This window comes from Callithrix jacchus, chromosome 15 (assembly GCF_049354715.1).
Source record: "Callithrix jacchus isolate 240 chromosome 15, calJac240_pri, whole genome shotgun sequence".
NCBI classification, from domain to species: Eukaryota; Metazoa; Chordata; class Mammalia; order Primates; family Cebidae; genus Callithrix; species Callithrix jacchus.
Genome location: NC_133516.1, coordinates 46,535,129 through 46,556,135, shown reverse-complemented (window position 1 = coordinate 46,556,135; position 21,007 = coordinate 46,535,129). Strand labels below are relative to the sequence as shown.

At 39.8% G+C, this 21,007-nt stretch overlaps 1 long non-coding RNA gene across 2 annotated transcripts in view; it reads right to left on the bottom strand.

Annotated features, from left to right (window-relative positions):
- LOC144579555 (uncharacterized) overlaps positions 1 to 21,007 on the bottom strand; it is a 127,336-nt gene that overhangs the window by 46,465 nt on the left and 59,864 nt on the right. For both annotated transcript variants that reach the window (XR_013527415.1, XR_013527416.1), the window contains exon 2: positions 265 to 1,242. This is a non-coding gene — a long non-coding RNA (uncharacterized LOC144579555). The remainder of the gene's footprint in view (positions 1 to 264; positions 1,243 to 21,007) is intronic.

The window sequence follows — 21,007 nt, the reverse complement described above, 5'->3', positions numbered from 1 at the left end:
CATACCTGCTTGCATACAAAATCGCTTTGCCAATCTGTTTACAGAATCCAACTCTCCATAATTTGGCTTCTTTTGAAATCCTCAAAGGTGGAGCTTGAGTGCTGTTTTACAAAGGTGGCACTACTTTTCAGATTAGAATCAGTATTTTTAGATTCAGAGACCTTAGGAGGGTAGGGAGTGGGGGTGAAGGGTGTTCTGTCAAGAGTACTGGATCAGTTTATTGTACATTCTTTTTAAAAATCTATCTGGATTTATATTACTCACCTTGTTATTTTGAATCTGTCTTCCTGACACATCTCAGTTGAAACTCAGACAGTGTTCTATTCCAAAATCATGTAGCAGTAGCCATGGCTGCCACTCTCGTCACTGCTGTTTAGAATCTATGGGTACGCAGTAAAGAAAGATCAAATGGGGCCAGTGACGGCACTTTCCATTTTCTTCCATTTCCTTGCTTTAGGTAGATGTAGCTGAAGTTGTTGATTCACAGTGACCAGGAAGAAGCAAAATTATTCTATTTACCTATCTCGGTGTATCTTTTCTTCTATCCTGGAAGTCTGTCCAGGGTGAAATTTGAGGGTACTTTGTCCACCCATTGTTGATACAGTCACCCTTGGAATGCTGGCTTTGGAAAATAATGTGACATCTTTCAAGTTTTGATATCATCCCCCAGAACAGACACTGGCACTACAATCAATTGTCATCACTCTTTACGGGACCAAGATATTTCTGTTCTATGTGGACTTGTTTTTGTGTATTTTCAACAGCAGGTTGGTTTTAAGCATATTTAAGTAGCAAACGTGTATCTACCCCTGTGGAGGCCATTTTTGCCAAGTAGACTGCTTCAACACCAAGCGTCTTTCGGCTCTATGTTTTTAAGCTTAGTGGAGACCATGTGATTTACTCTAAGGAAAGACAAGGCTCAACTTAAAAGGAAAATGATGGAGTCTGGATTTTCTTTTACCCATCTCTTTTTCCTTCAGTAAGTATTACTGTGTTGTAATAAAGCTGTAGTACATCAAATGGATATTAATATGCTTCATATCCAGGGAGCAATTTCCGGGCCACATTTTAATCCGAATACTCATACTTTAGCATCATGTAAGAGCTGTCTCTGACAAGTTCAAAGCACTGTAGAAACTTGACTTCATTAATTTACTCCACATCTCAGAGAGTTAGGAGGGGACAGAAATCATTTTTCTTCCATTTTGCAGGTGATGAAGCCGAGGCCCAGGGAGCTTTTGACTGAAATAGGAACACACAGCCAGTGAGCAGGAAGCTTCCAATATAACTTTATTTATCGGTCTGTCCACTCTTCCGTTTATGTTATGATGGATGCTACTCAAAAGACAACCATAGAACAACTTCACATAAACAAATTAACTCAACGAAAAACATTTTTTAAAAAAAAAATGTATCAAGATTCCAAACCTATAAAACACGGGTGCTGTTTTTGAGATTAGAATCAGAATTTTCAGGTTCAAAGAGACCTTAGAGATCAAGGTCTTTTTGCTCATTTACTTTATATTGGGGAGAATGAGACCCAGAGGGAATAAAAAATATGCTTATGTTGTCCAGCTAATTAGAGGCAAAGAGACCAGTCCTCCTGACATTTTGTGACCTTTATACTAGATTCAGGATGGCAAAAACACTTTCCCATCTGTGCCTTAGCAGACATCAGTAATCGATCAGGCAGCCATAATGAATTACTCAAAATTAACACTAGAAATAAAGCTATTTGTCATTCATGATATTAAAATGCTAAATGCAATTTTTAAAGCTGTTGACCTTTGACGGCACATATATATGCCAGGCACAGAACATGTAGTATTTAACTGCATTCTCACAACATCTCAGTGAGGTTGGCACTATTACAGATTTGGAAAGTAAAGTTAAGAGATATGCTATACCTTACTCAAATCACACAGCTAGTAGGTAGTAGATTGAAGAACTGAATCTAAGTCTTAAAAATTCACATATATACACACACATGCATGCGCGCACACACACACACACACATGAATTTCACTTAAATGTTCGCTTTTTATTTTGAACACTCCCTTTTGAATACAATTTTTAGGTCATCCTATTATTTCCTCTTCACTTATCCTAACTTTGGATAAGTGACTTTCTCCTTGCTGAATTTAACAATGAGATGAGATGCTCCAAGTTCATTGAATTTGAAATTCAAAGCAATTCTCTATTTTGCAGTCTCCCCTCAGTTGTGATTTGCTGCAGGTTAGAAATGGCCTTTTCCTGAAAGGCAAATTTGGTAGCACAGATTAACTCTTTTGTTGGAGATTTGTGGTGTGGCCTTCTGTATACCCTACTCCCTCACTCCATCCATTTCCAAACCCCTTACACAACTTCCTCTGCTTCCCTATCCTCAAGGGAACATGAACAAATTCAGCCCTGCTGTGTCTGGCATTTTAAATGGAGCTGGGGCCAGGCCAAAACAAAGTATTCCTGCATTTTCTAACAATTCACCAACAAAAAGAATAAGAAGGATTTATAGCATTTCAGTTATATGTAAATATCGCCAGCGTAGCTTAAGAGATGAGGCATGAATTCTAGAACCTGTTGTCTTTATCTTACTATATTAAAAGGGAAAAATAAAAACAAAGACCTAGGAGAAGTGAAAGTTGCACAACCTAAGAGGATTTTTAGCTGTCTCTAAATTAGTTACTAATCCATCCAAGTCTAGAGGGAAAATTTCAAGGAGGATCGCAACAAAACGCCATTTTCTGGACCCAGAAATAAATCCACAGTGATGATCTTTCTTCAGTAAATGTGGCCAGCCTCTGGCGACCCAGCTTGGCTCCTAGTCTAGAGCTTGGGAATTCTCATTAAGGCCTTACAACTTTAGCACATGGCATTAGGCCTACTTACTAACAAAAGGACCCAGCTTTTAAACACTGTGGATCCCTCTCTGTAGCTTCTATTTGAAGTGAAAGGGAATAAATGGCCCCAGATGATCCTTTTCTAAGAGTAAACTACATTTATCTTCCCAGCAAAGAGGTGAAAACAAACATCCTTAGTGTTTGCATATTCAGAGCCGAGATTCTAGTTTCTCTGGTGGAAGTCAAGCACTTGGCCTGTTTCTAGACTGTATTTAAATAGCTTCAGATGCCTGGTTTTACCTGGTCTCTTAGAAAGATAAACTGACTCCAGGCCCCCAAGCGTGTTGACTATAACTGCCTGCTTTGCCAGTGTAAAACATAAGCCCTCATCCTATCTGAAGGCTCAGGCGTCCTCAGCAAATAGTTTATTCTGCACCTTGTTAATACTAAGAGGTATCAAATGTAAACTCCGAATTATTCAAACCCCTTGTGGCTTTTAGAAACACAGCTGCACCTCCCGGTGTCTTGTTGAAGTTCCCTTGTTTGGTCTCTATCAAAACCATGTAGCAGTAATGTGCTGGGAAGAAAAGGTAAACAGTTCTGGACTTCCTAATTTTTTTTACAGCTGTGTTTGTAAACATGTGTTTGTTTGGTTTGGTAAGTGAATGCCATTTGAGATGCTTTGGTTCAATTATATGGCTGCCATCACTCAGGAAGCACTGAGTCCAGACAGACAAACTTCAAGCAAAAATCTAATCGATATAGTCAGCCAATCTAATTGAACAGAAATACGTATATACAGATAACATATTAACATTTAGGGAAGAGAAAGAGAAGGAAAAAGAGAGAGACTGAGATTCCTCCTGTGACCCTTTGATAATGTGGAAAGACTCCTCGGTGGATGCAGCATTGGAGGTAGGTATTGTGTGGTATTTCACCAGGCATAGATGAGAGAGAGGACATACATGCACCTGCAGCATGATTTTTAAAGAAAAGGTTTGGATGTCTGTGTGTAATTTATACACCTGCTTCTCTATCTGCGCATTTCTTAGTTTTGATCTGGCTTTTCTTTTGATACCCTAATATCCTTTCTAAACTTTCATATTTTCCCCAAACTCTAATTATAGGAGTTCTGTCCTTGTGGACAAGGATCATATTTGTGTCCTCTATAACCCTGTATACAAGATCATTATGCCCTGAAGTATAATAGGAGTTTAGTAAACATTTATTGAATTAAAATTGTCTACAGTCTACTTCTCTTCCCTTCCTTTCCATTCCCACATTATGAACTATTCGTGGTTGCTTCCTAACTGCTGTCACTTACCATGGTTTGGACATAAGAAGTGATCCACAAACATTTGATGAAAACATGGATGGAGCAACTTGGTGACACTGATATTAGGAAACAGTGCCCACAGATCTGTAAACATGATCACCTTGTTAAGTGGTAGGTAAGATGTTTGGTTCTTGGAACAGAATTCTAATACCCAGACACAGGCTGAACCTTTGCTGTTTGTAATTTGATTGAGTAATCTCAACAACATTATGAAATAAGAACAATCCTCTTGGTGTTGCAGGTGAAAAGAAAATAAGGCTATAAGAGGGGAAATCGTTTTCTCAAGTTCTCTAAGATCATACACAAGGGAGCCAGGAGCTGTACTCATGCACATCTCACTTCTGGTCCAGAGTTCTTGTAATCTTGAAATAATGGCTTCGTTATTTCAAGATTGTATTTTATTCCATAGCAAACAAAGTACTAACTAGATCTGTCCTTAAAGAACCCCCGATGCCTATGTGGTACATAAGAAGAAGAGCAGGCCGGGTATGGTGGCTCATGCCTGTAGTCCAAGCACTTTGGGAGGCCAAAGTGGGTGCATTACTAGGTCAGGAGTTTGAGACCAGCCTGACCAACATGATGAAACCCTATCTCTACTAAAAATATAAAAATTAGCTTGGCGTGGTGGCACTCCTGTAGTCTTACCTACTCAGGAGGCTGAGGCAGGAGAATCGCTTGAACCCAGGAGGTAGAGGTTGCAGTGAGCCGAGATTGTGCCATTGAACTCCAGCCTGGGGGACAGAACAAGACTCCATCTCAAAAAAAAAAAAAAAAAAAAGACAGAAGCAGAAGGAGGAAGATGGTCTCAGACCATTTGGGCTGCTATAACAAAAATGCCATAAACTTGGTAATTTACAAGCAATAGAAATTTATTGCTCACAGTTCTGAAGTCTATGCAAAGTCCAAGATCAGAGTGCCAACAGATTTGGTGTCAGGGAGGACCTGTTCCTCATAAGTGTCACCTTCTATGTATATCTTCACATGGTTGAAGGGTAAGGGGCTACCTCTAGTATCTTTATAAGAGCACTAATCCCTTTTATGAGGGAGCAGCCCTCATGACCTAAAGAGTTCCAAAAGGCCCCAACTTTTAGTATCATCACTTTGGGAGTTATATGTCAACATATGAATTTTAGGGAGACACAGACATTCAGATAATAGCAAAGGTAGAAGGAAAGAGGGGGTTGGAGTATCAGCCTCAGTCAAGTGCCAGAGCTGGCTCACATATGCATACATTTTCTCCAGACAGTTTTTTTCCTATGTGCGTTGCTGCCATACACTTCCAGCTGCTTAGTGAATAAAATAGTGCAGAATATTGAAGTTTATCACGTGAAATCTAAGTGGGAAGGCAAAAGGTGCTGGAGAATGTTTTACAGAGTAATCTCCACGCAACAACCACGTGCAACACATCCCCATTTACAGATGTGTTAAGTACGGTTTTTCCTGCCACTGCTGTGATTTCTGAGTGCATAATTGAGAGCTATCTGTAAATCCCTTCTGATATAGTTTGAATATTTGTCCCTGCCCAAATCTCATGTTGAATTTCTGTTGTTGAAGGTAGGGCCTTGTGGGAAGGGTTTGGGCCTTGGGGGTGGATCCCTCAGGCTTGGTGTTGTCCTAGAGACAGTGAGTTCTCATGAGATTTGGTTATAAAGTCGCTCCCTCCCACTTACCCCTACACTTTCTCTTTCTCCCTCTTGCTTCTGCTTTTGCCATGTGTAGAAACTCCTGCTTTGCTTTGCACCATGAGTAAAATTTCCCTGAGGCTTCCCCAGAAGCAGAGCAGATGCTGGTGCCAAGCTTCCTGTACAACCTCTAGAAACATGAGCCAATTAAATCTCTTTTCTGTATAAACTGTCCAGCCTCAGGTTTTTCTTTATAGCAATAATGGCCTAATATACCTTCTCTCAGCTTCTGACAGGCAGTGGTATTCCCAACAGCACTGTAAAAAAGAGGATTTGGCCTCAAGTGTCAGCCAGGTGTACAGCTGTCTATGAAACTTTACCATAGAGAAATCTTTGCCTTCTCCATCCACTCTGAATGCCTATTTCTTGCAACTTGGACCATCTTCTATCTTCCAGACAAGGTTCAAATCCAATCAGCTAATATCTTAGTTATCATTGAACACTTGACAGCGATTGCCAGAACCCTGTCTATTATTCAGCCGAATAGAGGCCTGGCTTATGACCAAGCGGGAGCAAAGGAGGCATGGGAAAATACTACATACCTGCCTGCACCAGGTTTTGCTGCAGTGGCCTGCCTGTTATTAAAATCTCCAACTTTTGAGGTCTCTGTCTGGGGAGATGAGAATGTTAAAAATCTCAAAGAAGTAACTTTTATGAATTTAAGTTGGAAACATTTTAGCAAGTCTTATATTTTGTAACTTTGTAAGTGAAGGAACCAAAAATGTGCCTCTAACAAGAAAGTTTTGTTCCTTTAAATAAAGAAACAAAAATGCCCCAAATACATTGAACATAGGGGATAGCTATTAATTATTTTGTAAAGGTATATTGTAGGTCACATTCAGAAATATGAAATATATTTTTTCCCTTTTGCCTCTTCCTTAACTCCCCTTACCCCAGGTGTGATCTGTCTCTATCCTTTTCCATGTCCCTTTCATTGCGTGACTATTAAACTCGCTTCTTACAACCTGACCCCTTGCCAGGCAAAATCAATCCCTTATATTTCTCTGCATCCCCAATGGCCCTGCTATATCATGCACTGAAAGGAAAGTCACTTTGAGAAAAGAGCAATGAGATTCCTTGCACTGGGCCCAGTTCTTCTGTTACTATTAAATTAAACTGTTTATCTCATTACTGCCACTCAAATTTCTGTCTGGAGGCTGAAGGGGCTGAAAGTGTCAAGTGGAGAAATTGGATCCTAAGCCCCCACTCCCCCTGCTCCTACATTATGCATAGGACCAGGCGGCCCCACGTGGGGAAGGACCATACAGTGGCAGAGTGAAGGACTACAAGGTCATGTGGGTATCCCCAGGCCACCAGGGCAAGGTCAGGCGGTTTTGGACACTTATACTGGCCTGCTTCCAAGAAGCCAAATATTTTGAGAGGTGGAGGAGGGGGAAATGGAAGGGAAAGGAAGCAGTCCACTTTCAACCCATCCTCCACTGTACTCCACTGCAGAGTGAACTTTCAAGAAAGCAAACTCAATCAGACCTGCCTCTGCTTAAAACTTTCAAGGATCCTCTTGACTTCTGAAGAATCATAATATGGCCACAGCCCACATCTCCAGTCTGGCCATTCCTGCAGTTCCGAGGACTCACTGCGCTCTCTTTTATCTCCCTGTTTTGGTACAGGCAGTCCCCTCTGCCTAGGCCTCCCCTGACTTCTCAGCCTTGTTTGGTTAATTCTCATGCATCCCTCGTGTCTCAGCTTTAGTATTGCCTCCTCTGGGGTACCTCCTCAGATCCCACCACCATATTCCTATTTTGGGATAGGCACTGTGGTCTGTATCAGGAATAGGAAAACTTTCTCTAGAGATCCAGACAGTAAATATGTTAGGCTTTGCATGCAACTACTCAGTTCTGCCATTAAAGTACAAGAGCCTATGCAAATGAGTATATCCTTGTTTTATTAGAACTTTATCGACAAAAACAGATGGTAGGCTGAATTGGGTCCATGGGCTGTAGTTTGTCAATCCCTACTTTATGTTTTCATAGTTTCTTAAGATTTAATCTATTATGACCTTAATCAGAGACCAGGGTCATCTTGGGGACAAGGACTAAGTAAGTCATGTCTGCACCCCCAGATGACCCAAGACATGCATGATGTCCAATGGCAGTTGAGTGCACACACATGTGGATGAAGAAATGGGAAGTTACAGTCAATTGATCTTCTATAACTACTTACCTCTTCCACAATCAGTCCTTTCTCTTAGTATTTTCTAAAATACTAAAATTGTCTTTGAATTTGGGGAAGAGACAAGGGAAATAGATTAATTAGCAAGAAGCTGCTTGTTTTGTGGTCTCTGAAGGGGAAACAAGGACACAGGAAATTTCTTCCTTTCAAATTTCCAGGCCCTGAATAACTGGCTCTTCAAAAGATTCCAGATTATACTTGGTAGGCCTTCCAGCTCCCAGATTGCTGGCAGGATCTGGTAAGCATCATTCTTTGGGCCTACACATCAGGGCTGTCAATGGTCTGACCCCTCCAATATCTTGCTGAGACACATTTTTGTCCATTGCATCCTGTTGAATTTCCAGCAAACCCAGGTAGCTTCTGGGCAGGCATTTCTGGCTGTTTCTCTATAGCAGTGACAACTAGCTTTGGCATTTGGACATGCCTAGGTATCTCCAGGGACCTTAAACGGAATAAAGGATTCCTGTCTGTCCCTCAATAGCTCACAACCAAATGAATTTTAAAATGCCCTCATTCTACAGCAACCAACACTACCGCCACCATAACAGAAACCACCTCCCAAAGCTCTTTGGAGAGGTAGAGGGAAAGAGAAGAAAGAATGGCAAAAGGATGGTGAATTTTTGCTCTTTTTCCCTGTCCAGTTCACATCCCCTTTTTTTCTGCTCTAAGTACCTTTGTTTCCATGTAGGAAATCACTGCTTTACTTCTCTCTCTCAGTTCATGAGGTCTGTAGAAGATAGACTAACACTATGCTCCAGGGGTTGGTGCCTGATTCAGGCCTCATCGGTGTGTGTTCCATCTCCCTGACCAGAGAAGCTATTTCAAAGGGATGGGCCTGTGGCCCACATCAGGCTCATTGAACCATTTTTGGTACTTTTGGTGGGAATACTGGGAAAACTTAGGTGAATTAAGGGGATACAATATAAGTTGGGAGTAACCAGCAGCCACTTAGTCAAAATAGGTGAATGCAGGGTTAAGAGACAAAGAGAGTCAGTTCTAATGGCATCTGAGCCCCTGACCCAGGTTCACCTGAAGCTTGACATCCCCCCTGAACTTTTCAAGATTGTGAGCCAATAAACTACCGTGTTTGCTTCAGTTAGTTAGAGTCAGGCTTCCAGCACTTGTGACTAAAAGAATCATTACTACTAGAAGGAGGGTTTATATACTCAAAGCACTTAAGACAGAATGTTCTAACTTATAAAAGCTTGGGATTCCCCATTCTAAGAATAGAATTTTCTGCCATCAGCTTGGCTAGTACTTCATTTTGACACCTCCTCCTGTGATAAGCAAACATATAAGTAATGATGCATTTTCTTGCATGCCAAAGATAATTTGGGTCCATGAAATTAAATGCATTAAAAGCCAGGTACAGTGGTATAATTTGTGATCCCAGCTACTTAGAAGGATGAGGTGGAAGGATCACTTGAGATCAGGAGTTTGAGACCAGCCTGGGCCACATAGTAAGACCAGGTTTCAAAATAAAATGAATGTGACAGAAATGGCCTCCACTGATCTATCATGGACATTTCCCTTTAAAGTCATTGGATAGTAAAACTGGAAGAGACCTCAGACTATCTGGTCTGGTCCCCTCATTTGACAGAGGAAGAAACTTACACCCCTGGAGAGAATGTTTACTAAAGCTGGGTATATACTTAAGTGGCCAACCCAGCATTAGAATTTAGTATCCAGACTCATCCCTTGATAAGAATCCTGCAACTGTGTACAGGCTTAGAAAGGTGCCATGGGAGGTGAAAAGGAAGATGCATTTGGAGTCAGAAAAGGTGTGCATGACCTTGGACAAGTCTCTTGATCCTTTGAAGACCCAGTTCCTTATTGGGAAGATAAGGAATGAAATTAGCTCTTTGCATCTCACAGGGATGTTGTGATGAACAAGTGATAAGTTATAGATAACAGTGCTTTATAATCTCAAAAGTAGGATTTTTGCATTCAGCCAACAAATGATTGGAGTTCTGCTCTGCGCTTGGTATACATATAAGAGACAACAATGAATGAAGTATGCTCATATGAAGCTTAAATTTTAGCACAGGAGACAGAATAGACAAAGCAGAAAAATGTTAAGTCAGATAGGCTGTGTTATGAAGAAAAATAAAGCAAAGAAGGAGGTACAAGGGATAGAGATGTAACTAGGCTGGGCAGGGAAGCCTCACTGAGAAGATGATAGTGGAGCATCTCCTACTTAAGGAAGGAGAGAGAACCAGTCCTGCAAATGGAAGAAGCTGTTTGTAAAACGTGCCTTCCTTCTGTGAAGTCATAGTTTCTTAATGAATTCTAAACTCTTATAACTAGTTAGTCAAATAGTAGTAAGCTTTGCCCAGATATATGTCTGGTTGTACTTACTGAGTGGCAATAATAATAATAATAGTAATAATAAAAGTAGAGGTGAATAAAATAATAGAGTTTGGAGCATGGGAGAGTATATATTGGCATATTCTTTATTGAGAGGAAATTTAGCAATAGATTATTTCTATTCATCCACCCAGAATTTCTACTTCTAGGCACTTGGACTAAGAAAATAACATAATTACGTGTTACATGATTTTTTTTGTTTAAAGTAGTTACTTTAAAATGGCCCCAGAGAGTCCACAGTTCTTTCAGAACTGTGTACAATGACTTGGCTACAAAAGTGCTCATTATCTCAGCATTATTTATAACAATTCAACATTTGAAACATCTTAAACATCCATCTTTGTGGAATTGGCAATCAAATATGTTATTTTCACCAGAAATTCCAGGAATGGCTCAGTTTGGGCTGACGTGGCTTACGGACCCATCCCTAAACTAGTCTTTATGTCCAGGAAAACAGAAATTACTGCTTGGTGAGAAGCGGTTCTATGCAGCCACTAAAAATGATATCGTAGACATTTTTCTGTATTTGTCTTCACATTATGCACTTAAAAATGGGTGATTTTGCTGTCTGTGCATTTTATGCTCAAAGATTTGTCAAAACAAGGTAAAACTATAGAAGTAGTTATTTATTTTATTATATGTTCATTTATTTTAATTAATAAATTAGTAAGCATTTACTAATTCATTTAACCAACTTCCTATGAATGAACACTTAGTTTATACTCTTTTGCAAATCTCAAATGTTATCATTATCGTTTGCTAATAAGACTGTTTTGACACATAGGTAAGTATTTCTCAATGATAGGATGCCCAGAAATGAAACTGCCAGGTCATAGGATATATGCATTACTAGCTTCATTTCACATTCTTATATTTCATATGTGCTACAGTTACATGCTGTATGACACATTTCTCAAAAAGTGACCATTTGGTCTATAAAGTTTATCCAAAACAAAAAAAAAAAGTATAACGATAGAAGTACTTACTTACATGAGAGATTTTTATTTGGAAAAAAAAATCACAAAATGGATGCACTATGTTATCTAATATATGTCACATATAGGTTAAAGCAAAGTCTAGAAGGATATACTCCAAAATATTAAAAAATCTTCTGACTAGTGGGCTTACAGATGATTTTGATTGTCTTTTTCATTAAGTAATTTTTTACTGGAAAAATTTAATCATGCTCCTGGTTTCAAAAACAAATCATAGTACAAATAAATACAAAGTAAAACAACTCTAGCTCTTTCAAATAACCATTTTCCTTTTTTACACCTCCTCAGGTATTTTCTATGCACATACAAATGCGTATGTGAGCGTCTGGGGCTTTCTTGATATAAATAAGCCTCTTGTGTACACAAACAGAAGCAAATTAAATATTCTGTAACTTGATTGTTTCTTAATTCATCTTAACTATCATTTAATATCAGCACTTACAAATAAATGTGTCATCTTCAAATGATTGCAAATTATTTCATTGTAGGGATGTCCTATAATTCATTTAACCAATCTTTCTATGAACGAGCACTTAAGACAGTTTTAACTCTTTTGCAAATCTCAAATGTTGTCATTGTCTTTTTTTAATATGCCTCTTTCGGCACATGTCTAAATATTTCTCAATGATGGATACCCAAATATGAAATTGCGAGGTCACAGGATATATGCATTATTAACTTTGTTTCACATTCCTATATTTCATATGTGCACAGTTACATGATACATGACACATATTTCAAAAAAAAAGTTACTTTAAAATGATATTGAAGAAAATAACAGTTCTTTCAAAAATCCTCGCTTTGCTAAATGATTGTTCCTTTGACACTGGGAGAGAAGAGCCCATATGCTGGACTTGTAGATCCACGCCTAAAAGACACATTCTTATTGGGTTGCCAGACATGAGAGGATGACGGCTGGAATCTGAAACAACAGCTTCAATATATAGTCCATCTTACCATGCCAAAAAATCTCAGGGCTCCTTACCAAGGCTGTACACCCATTTAATAAAGCAGCCAGGAAAGACAAGCTGTTGGCTGGAGGAAGTGGGAAGGCACTGCTTATGTCTTTGGCATCAAATTGCCCTAAGAGAGGCAGACTGATGAAAAACCCATAAAAATTTCACAGCCTATTAAGAGTGGCATGGCAGCCTTGGTGGAGGCTAAGAACAGAAGAGGTAAAGTTGCCTGAAAATGAAAAAAAAAAAAAAAAAAAACCAGACTGAAATGCCATAGACCTTCATTTGTTCAGACAGAACAGCTTAAAGTTATCAAATCTGATTGCCAAGCAATGTAAATGAGCGAGGGTTGAAGTAACACACAAGTGACAGACAGACAATTCTAATTGCAGCTGGGATCTTAGCAGAAATCTGTTAATTGTGTGTTCAGGGATAACATCAGAAAAGGGCGTTAAAACAACTGTCTAAACAGGATGAAATGAAAGCGTATTTGGCATGTTCCCTCAAAAGACAGGAGGGCAAATGTTGGCAACTTTCTTCAAATGGCAAGAGGAGTTTGCTCAGAACACCCAGACGTGGGATTAAAATAACGTGATCCAACTAATTATTTTCCACTCCTTGGTATGCCTCTTAGGCTGATAATCTTTTTCAGCCCGTTTAAAAATATATTGTTTGCTTAGTGATTCCACCTCTAAAAATTGTTTGGTTTGCAGAATGTTTACCCTGATACCAGAAACTAATCTGAGAAGATTAAGTTACATGAGGAAATAACTCAGATATTAGATTAAATACACTGAGAAGTCAGAGTCAGGGAGCAGTAGAGGGTTTTCAAAATAACTGATAGAATGAAAAGCTTCGGATGTGTGTGTACATTTTCTGTGTTGCCCAATAACTAGTGGAGCCACTAGTTAGGTGTGGCTGTTTATCAAGTAATTAAAATTCAATTAAAAATTCAGTTCCTCAGTCACATGACTCATATGACAAGGGCTCAACAGCTACATGTGGCTACTGACTATTGAACAGTGCAGATCTAGAACATTCTTTTCATAGCAGGTTCTATTGGACAGCATTGGATCAGACTTTGAAACTAATTCCCAAAATCTCTTGTTTGGCCTGCTCAATTTCCACAAGTTTCATCCATATTTTCTGAATACCACCACTAGTTACCCCCATCTTATTTTCGTGCCTTGCACATCTCCTGGTGAAAGAATATGAACAGCAATCACTTGACTAACTGGAAGCTCTTGGGGGGCAGAGATGATGTCCCATCTACCACACCTAACACAATGCATAGAACATAATCAGCTTTCACTGAATGTTTATTGACTGATTTACTGATTTAAAAAGAAAGGAATAAAAAAGAAAGTATCTCATGTCAGAATTAAATTTACTATTCTAGACAAAATATCATCTTATTAAAGGATAGACATCAAATGATAAGTCAGAGTTTAAGCAATGGTAATGGACATTAGAGACAGTGTTGCTCTCAGAACCTAGTACACATTTTTTCATTATACTTCTAGGGTAGTCCAAAATATTTTCTATCTAAACACAGAATGCCACTCTGAGCCTCCTTAAAAAAAAATCATTCTCCTATTTGATTTTGTGTTTATCACCAGCCTTCCTCATTTCAGTGCCACTTTCAGAAGATTATATAATTTCTCTAATCCCAGAACCTAGAGGGCCTACTTCTTAGTAGCATCTATGGAACCACTGAATTGTATCAGAAAATGCTGTCTGAATCATCTCATTGAACAGGTTGCGTTTACAATGGTGTTCTTTCAGCAGATAACCTCATGCATCATCTGTGGGGTCTCTGGCCAGGGAAGAAGCTTGTGGCTCTGGAAAGAACAGGCCTTGCACTCTCCAGACATGGGTTTGAATTTTGGCTATCACTACTCTTGTGCAAGTGATTTAACTTCTACATGTCTCGGTTTCTTGTTTTGTGCAACTTACTTTGGGATACTTTTGTTAAAACTCAGAATAATGCCAGCAGTGCACTGCCACCTTCAAAAGTGACTGACTCATAATAAGCCCTTAATAAATGATGGCTGCTCTTACAATTATAACTGGTAAATAACTTGGATCAGAGAGCACGGTCTTTCCTTACATTAACATCTTTTTTTTGGACCTTGTCACTGGATTTAAAATTCCAATGAATTCTTCCATCGCCTATAAATGAATGACCTACCAACTTCAGCTTATCTCTTTCTTCCTGTTTTGCCTTAAGTTGCATAACGGGGTGTGATGGGCAAAATTATAAGATAAACCCGTGATGCTCACCCATTGGTGTTACTCCTGTGGTTACATGGTAAAAGGGATTTTGCAGATGTCATTGAGTTTCCTAATCAGTTGACCTTGAAATAGGGAGATTGTCTGAAATAGGCCTAATTCAATCATATAAATTCTTTCCAAGCTGGTGGCAGAAGCTAGAGAGATTCATGGTGTAAGAAGAATTTAATGCAAGAGAGATATCCTATTGCCGGCTTTGAGATCTCAGCACTTTGGGAGGCCAGGGCAGGAGGATCACACTGGAGTTCAGGAGTTTAAGACCAGCCTGGGTGATATCATGAGAACCTGTCTCTACAAAAAATTTAAAAATTACCCTGGAGAGAGAGAGACCTTGTCTCAAAACAACAACAGCAAAAGGAGGTGGACTCTGTGTGTCAGATTTTTAAATTGGCAAATGAAAGAAAGTAAACACATTAATTGTGAGAACTGGGTAAATATTAACTCTCCTTTTTACTCTAAGGTCAGAGCACAAATTCGGAAGGATTCTAAACCTTCTAAGATCAGAAGAATGAAAGCTGTGAAAGTGGTATTACTGAGCAAATCGTGTTCATTGCGCAATGCGCACAGAAGCCAATACTATGGCACCAGCTTTTGAGAAAAGAAAGGGTGTATTGCAAAGCCAGTTGCCAAGGAGACAGGAAGCGCAGCTCAAATCTATCCCTCACAATGTTGTAAGGAGTTGGAGGACAAGAGAAAGGACTTAGAAATGTTGGCTTGGCAGGGTCTGATTGGAGGGCTTCAAATTTGATCATCTGCAGTAAGGTTTGTTGAGGCAGATTTTAGCCCTGGGTCTTCTAGGCCAATGGAACCCTCACTTTTGAGAGCTCCAGAATTCAAGTACCAGTTATGTTGATTCCATGAGGTCTTCTTGGTTCCATGAGGAGAACTGGAGAAGGTCTTCTTGGTTCCAAGAAGAGATTCCTCAGTTCTGGGTACTGTTAGAGGTTAAAGCTTCTTCTACTGCATATGCCCTGGCTACATGACTTACAGGCTTGGCTCTTATACCTGCAAGGTAACTTAACATTCTGTTATCAACAGAGTAAGGCCAGTTTGGGCTGGTCCTGCAGTTACGGGGCATAGGAGGAAGGAAACTAAAACGTATTGATGACTGATTATATCTCAGATAGTTTACTTCCATCCTTCTTTACTACTCATAATTATTCCAGGCAGAATTTGTCTAAGAAAAGCCAAGTCCAAGAGCTAAAGTCAAGGGAGAAAAATCAATTCCCGCAGCAGTGATATTTTGGAAATTTCTGTTGATTTCATTTCTACCTTATATCTAAGCATAAAGTCACTGAAAAAAAATGTATTTTTAAAGGCACCATTCATTAGCATAAAAGCTGTGTGCCACCTGAATGCGTATAAACACCAATTGCAGCTTTACAGTCTATGAGTCAAAGTTTAATGGCCAACCTTAAGCAGACAAATAGGAACAGAGTAACCGCTGGAAAAGATCAAAATTGGATTTAGAGCTGGAAGGGCTGGAATCTGCCCTAGACATTTCTAATGACTGCTGCAAAGAAGATAAGTGATCTGTGTCTTAGTTACAGACTTGAAGTAAATTGGACCCATTAAAGGATAATTTGGGAAGCAACGGTGATGATGATAATGCTAATGCAGCAATAATAGCATTCCACTCTGACCTTGGCTGGGTTATGTTTCCAGCCAGCCTCCTGTAAGCCCAACCAGTTAGCTTGCACTAGCTTTCAACTGGTGATCCTCATAGCATTTACATTCATTCCCAGAGGAGGTAAGGGGCAACCTTCTACCTCTGAAATGAGTAAATAAACATGACAGTGAGACCTTCAATGAATGCCCACCCATGGTTATTGTGAAGGTTTTGGGCTAGTCTGTTTGGGACAGATTTAAGGGGCCTTTCCCATTTACTGAAAACCCTTGTTGAACAGGAGGATTTATTGGAGCCAGTGATTCTAAAACAATAAATACAAAAGACACGGAGTCAAGTCCAAAACCACACCAAACCACCTGGCAGGTTGCAGAGCAAATCTAAACACACAACCTTCTCCAGGAGCAAATGTAAAGAAAAACCACCATGCTCTTGTCTTTCCATCCCAACTGTTTATAAACACTCTTTTAGCCAGGCTTCAGTTTTAGCTAACTTTGGTGCAGGATTTCTATAGTTATCTGGAATTAAAAACAAAAGATTACCTTTAGCAATGCATTCAGACAAACCTAGGTTTTTTCACTATTTTTTTTCACTCAGTAAAAAACCTGGGGTCAAAAGTTTGGAAATAAGTTGAGGAGCAGTCATTTCGTGGACTGGAAATATGGCGCAATATTGGATTTTTGTGATAAGGAGAAAAATACAACACTCATCATCTTCTTTCTTCATTCCTGATCTTCTTCATTTTTCCCCCTGTAAGACTTTTTACTTTTGGTTGCATTTTCAAACAGAAAACTACTTACTGTCATATGCTATTTATCCTTAGTGAAAAGTTGAAAACGGTACAAAACACACCCCACAACAACCGTACTTGCCAATAATTTCTGGATCTGTTTGGAGCTGATCTCATCCTTATACTCCCTCTAGCACCCATCAAAATAATGGATGGCATAACTTCTTACTAGCAATGCTGGTATGAATAGTAACATGCTGTGGCTGGGATTTTTTTGCTTTTCTCTGATTAATAGGTATTCAAGAATCACAGCCCTTTCACTGTTTTCTTTAGATTAGGAGGAAAGCTGGGTACATAGGGTTGGAGTCTGAGGGGCAAAGGGGAGCCTTTTGGATCATGATGGAAGGAGTTGCTGTAGTTTACTTTCCTCTTACAATTTCACCTAATAGTACAGCTGGGCTATGAAGATCATGGACTTGAAATCAGACTGACCTGTGTTGAGTTCTTGCTTCACAAAGAGCCACATAACCTCTTCTCAGCCTCAGTTTCCTCTCTGGGAGGTAGGAAATTAGTCCTTCCCTCACAGGAATGTCTAAATGCCATAATGCCAGAAAGGTCTAAATGCCTTAATGCCAGAAAACCGTTAGCCAAGTGCCTGCTGCCTATACACCTCTGTGCCCTTCAGAATCCCTGGGAGCCAGGTCAGTTCATAAAGTTAGCCCTTCAGTCCAGCTGTGGTTAACTGGATGCTGAAAGGAGAGCAAAGAAGAGCTGCCAATTGCTGAAGGAAGGAGAGGGCATTTCTAGGTTTTAATACAGAGAACAATTCAGAGAAAACTTGGGTGCTGATATGGTTTAGCTGTGTTCCCTCCCAAATCTCACCTTGAATTGTAATAATCCCCACTTATCAAGGGCAGAACCAGGGGGAGATAATTGAATCATGGGGGTGATTTTCCCCATACTGTTCCCATGGTAGAGAATAAGTCTCATGAGAGCTGATGGTTTTATAAATGGGAGTTCCCCTGTACAAGCTCTCCTGCTTGCTGCTTGCTACCAGCAAATTGCTGCTTTGCTCCTCATTCACCTTCCACCATGATTGTGAGGCCTCCCCAGACATTTGGAACTGTGTGAGTCAATTAAACCTCTTTCAGATTACCCAGTTTCAGGTATGTCTTTATTACCAGAATGAGAACAGACTAATACAGGCGCATAGGCACTAAAAGTGATAATGGAATTAGTTTCCTGGATTGAATTGATAATAGTGTTGTCATCCTTAAATAATGAGATTCAGTAAATGTAATTAGTATAGAGTTTACTTCAGCCCCTAATGGAGAACAATCATCCCAGAGCATAGACTCAAGTTGCCTTAAAAATACACTCTCATTAGCAACAGGTATAAGTGGGTTTTTAAGAAAAAAATGAAGAGGCAGTTCCTAAGTTTACCAAGAATTTACATTAAAATAACATAAGCTATTGATTGGCTATGTACATTGTTCTTTTTTTTTTTTTTTTTTTTTTTTGAGACATTGTTCTTTGCATTGCAAATTACAAAAACAAGAAGATAATGGGTGAGGCAGCTATTAAATAGTAAGGAACAAAATGCCTATAAACAATTGCTCCCAGGCATGTGTGTGTGGGGGGGTCATGAATGAAGTTCCATACTGATGTCTCTCTGAACCTGATACATTTTGCATAGCTCACATAACTTAGACTCCTCTGAGCTATTTTTCTTTTCTCAATGTTTACAAATTTGGGGTCAGATTTTTCAAAAGCAAGCATGATAAACTATGGACAAATTCTATTCTCATCCCCAGATTATCAGACAGGATCATTATAGCTCAGTAGTTCTCAAAGCTAAGCCCTTGCAGCAGCAGCACTGAGGGGCGTGTCGGAAATATCAGTTCCTAAGCATGACCCCTGATCCAATAAATCAGAAGTTATGCACGGGGAACCCCCAAATCTGTGTCAACAAACACTCTAGGTAAATGCAATAAACCTTAGAGAAACATCTACCTTTCTTTTCCTCTTTCACTAAATTCCTAACCTAAGAAAAAATCCTCACTTTCCTAATCTGATAGCTGGTAGGATGAGATTGAGCCATCCTTGAAAGAAAGTTTTTAGAATAGGTATAAGCCAGCAGAGTTTTACATGTCTGTGTGCCAGAAGTGATGGGTTTTTCTGAGGAGGAATTAAATCGAAATAATCAGACCTCTTGTAAAAGGCTTTCTACATATGGGTGCTAAATGCAGTTTAAGTTTAACCAACTTAATAGTATGTTTATTCACTCTATGATATGCTTTGTTTACTAGAGATTAGCACTAGGAATTAGTAGAGAGTAGGCTTTGAATCCCTGCAACACTGTCACCAAGAAGAAAAGATGCAGAAATGCAAAGTGTTAATGGGTACCAGCCATAGAATCAGATTTGATCCATGCCTAGCTCCCAGGTTGGGCCCCCAACTGAACTAAATGTACAGTAATCCTCTCTCCCTTACCATAGTGACTGGAGAGGAAACTCAGGCTGGCCAATTAAAATAGGTATTCCTGTAGAGCAGATCAGATCAGAGTAGTCCAAGGTGGGGGTGAAGGTAGGAGATATTGCCAGAATTAGGACACAGAACCTCCATGTTAACAGTGTATGGAAGTGGGGAGCTGTCCAGCCCCCAGGCAGAATGGCTACCTGCTGACAAAGTTGACATAGGACCCTAAGTCAGTTGCTAACTATTATCAATATCTTTCTTCTCCTCACCTACCCGATTCTTGTAGAGAATAAGATGTCTATAAGACCTTATGAGGGCCGGGCGCGGTGGCTCATGCCTGTAATCCCAGCACTTTGGGAGGCCGAGGCAGGTGGATCACGAGGTCAAGAGATCGAGACCATCCTGGTCAACATGGTGATACCCTGTCTCTACTAAAAATACAAAAAATTAGCTGGGCATGGTGGCACATGCCTGTAATCCCAGCTACTCAGGAGGCTGAGGCAGGAGAATTGCCTGAACCCAGGAGGTGGAGGTTGCGGTGAGCCGAGATCTTGCCATTGCACTCCAGTCTGGGTAACAAGAGCGAAACTTTGTCTCAAAAAAAAAGAGAGCTTATGAGCAGGGCAATCTAGGAAGAAAAATAACCTGCCACAGAATAGAGAGAAATAAATACTCAGGAATTTCCAAGAAAAAGAATCAAGAAGAAAGATTATTGGAAAATGTCTGTTGACCTGGTTGGTAGTATAACATTTAACAATAAAAAACGATGAGATATTAATTACCCATGGGAGGATGGGAGTGGTTAGGCAAGCTCTCAGGAAATGGTGAAGCTCTTGAGGTGAAATCTGAATAATAAGGCAGAATGGAAGGAAAGACCCTTCTAGCAGGCAGAAATCCTGAAGCAAATAAAAAGATGCTAAGGTAATTACTGGAACATTACACAAAAGCCAGAGAAACTGGAAAGAGTGAGAAGCACGGTATAGGACACATGGCACATAGACATGAAAAATGATTATGGAACTGATCTCCCCTGTTGAAGTGATAATTGCTTAAGAGATGGTCAAGGGCTAGATCACACAGGCTAGGCCATGTTTTGGTTAAGAGCAACAAGAAGCTACAAATTGAAGGGTAGGTGTAGTATTATGATCAGTTTTGGAGGGATGCAAGTCAAATGCCTAGTTCTCGTCACTCAGTCACAGACTATTGGAAAAGGTATGAAGACTTTACATCATCTCACACTCTTAGCACGAGTCCAAAGTCAATGGCTGCAATGATCCTTCAGGCTGACTACAGATTTGAGGAAAATAGAGACAAGTTAGCTTTCAGGTACAGGAAGCCCCAAACAGACAAACCACCTTAAAATTTGAGACTAATCCTCCTTGGCACCAGACCCTGCCATAGCAATGAGTTGCTCCCCATATGATGAAAAAGACATTCCCAGCTGAAATTTTCCTGCTGGGGCTCTAGTCCACGCCTGTAGCTAGCTCAGCAAACCAATGTTGTTTCATCTGACAGTA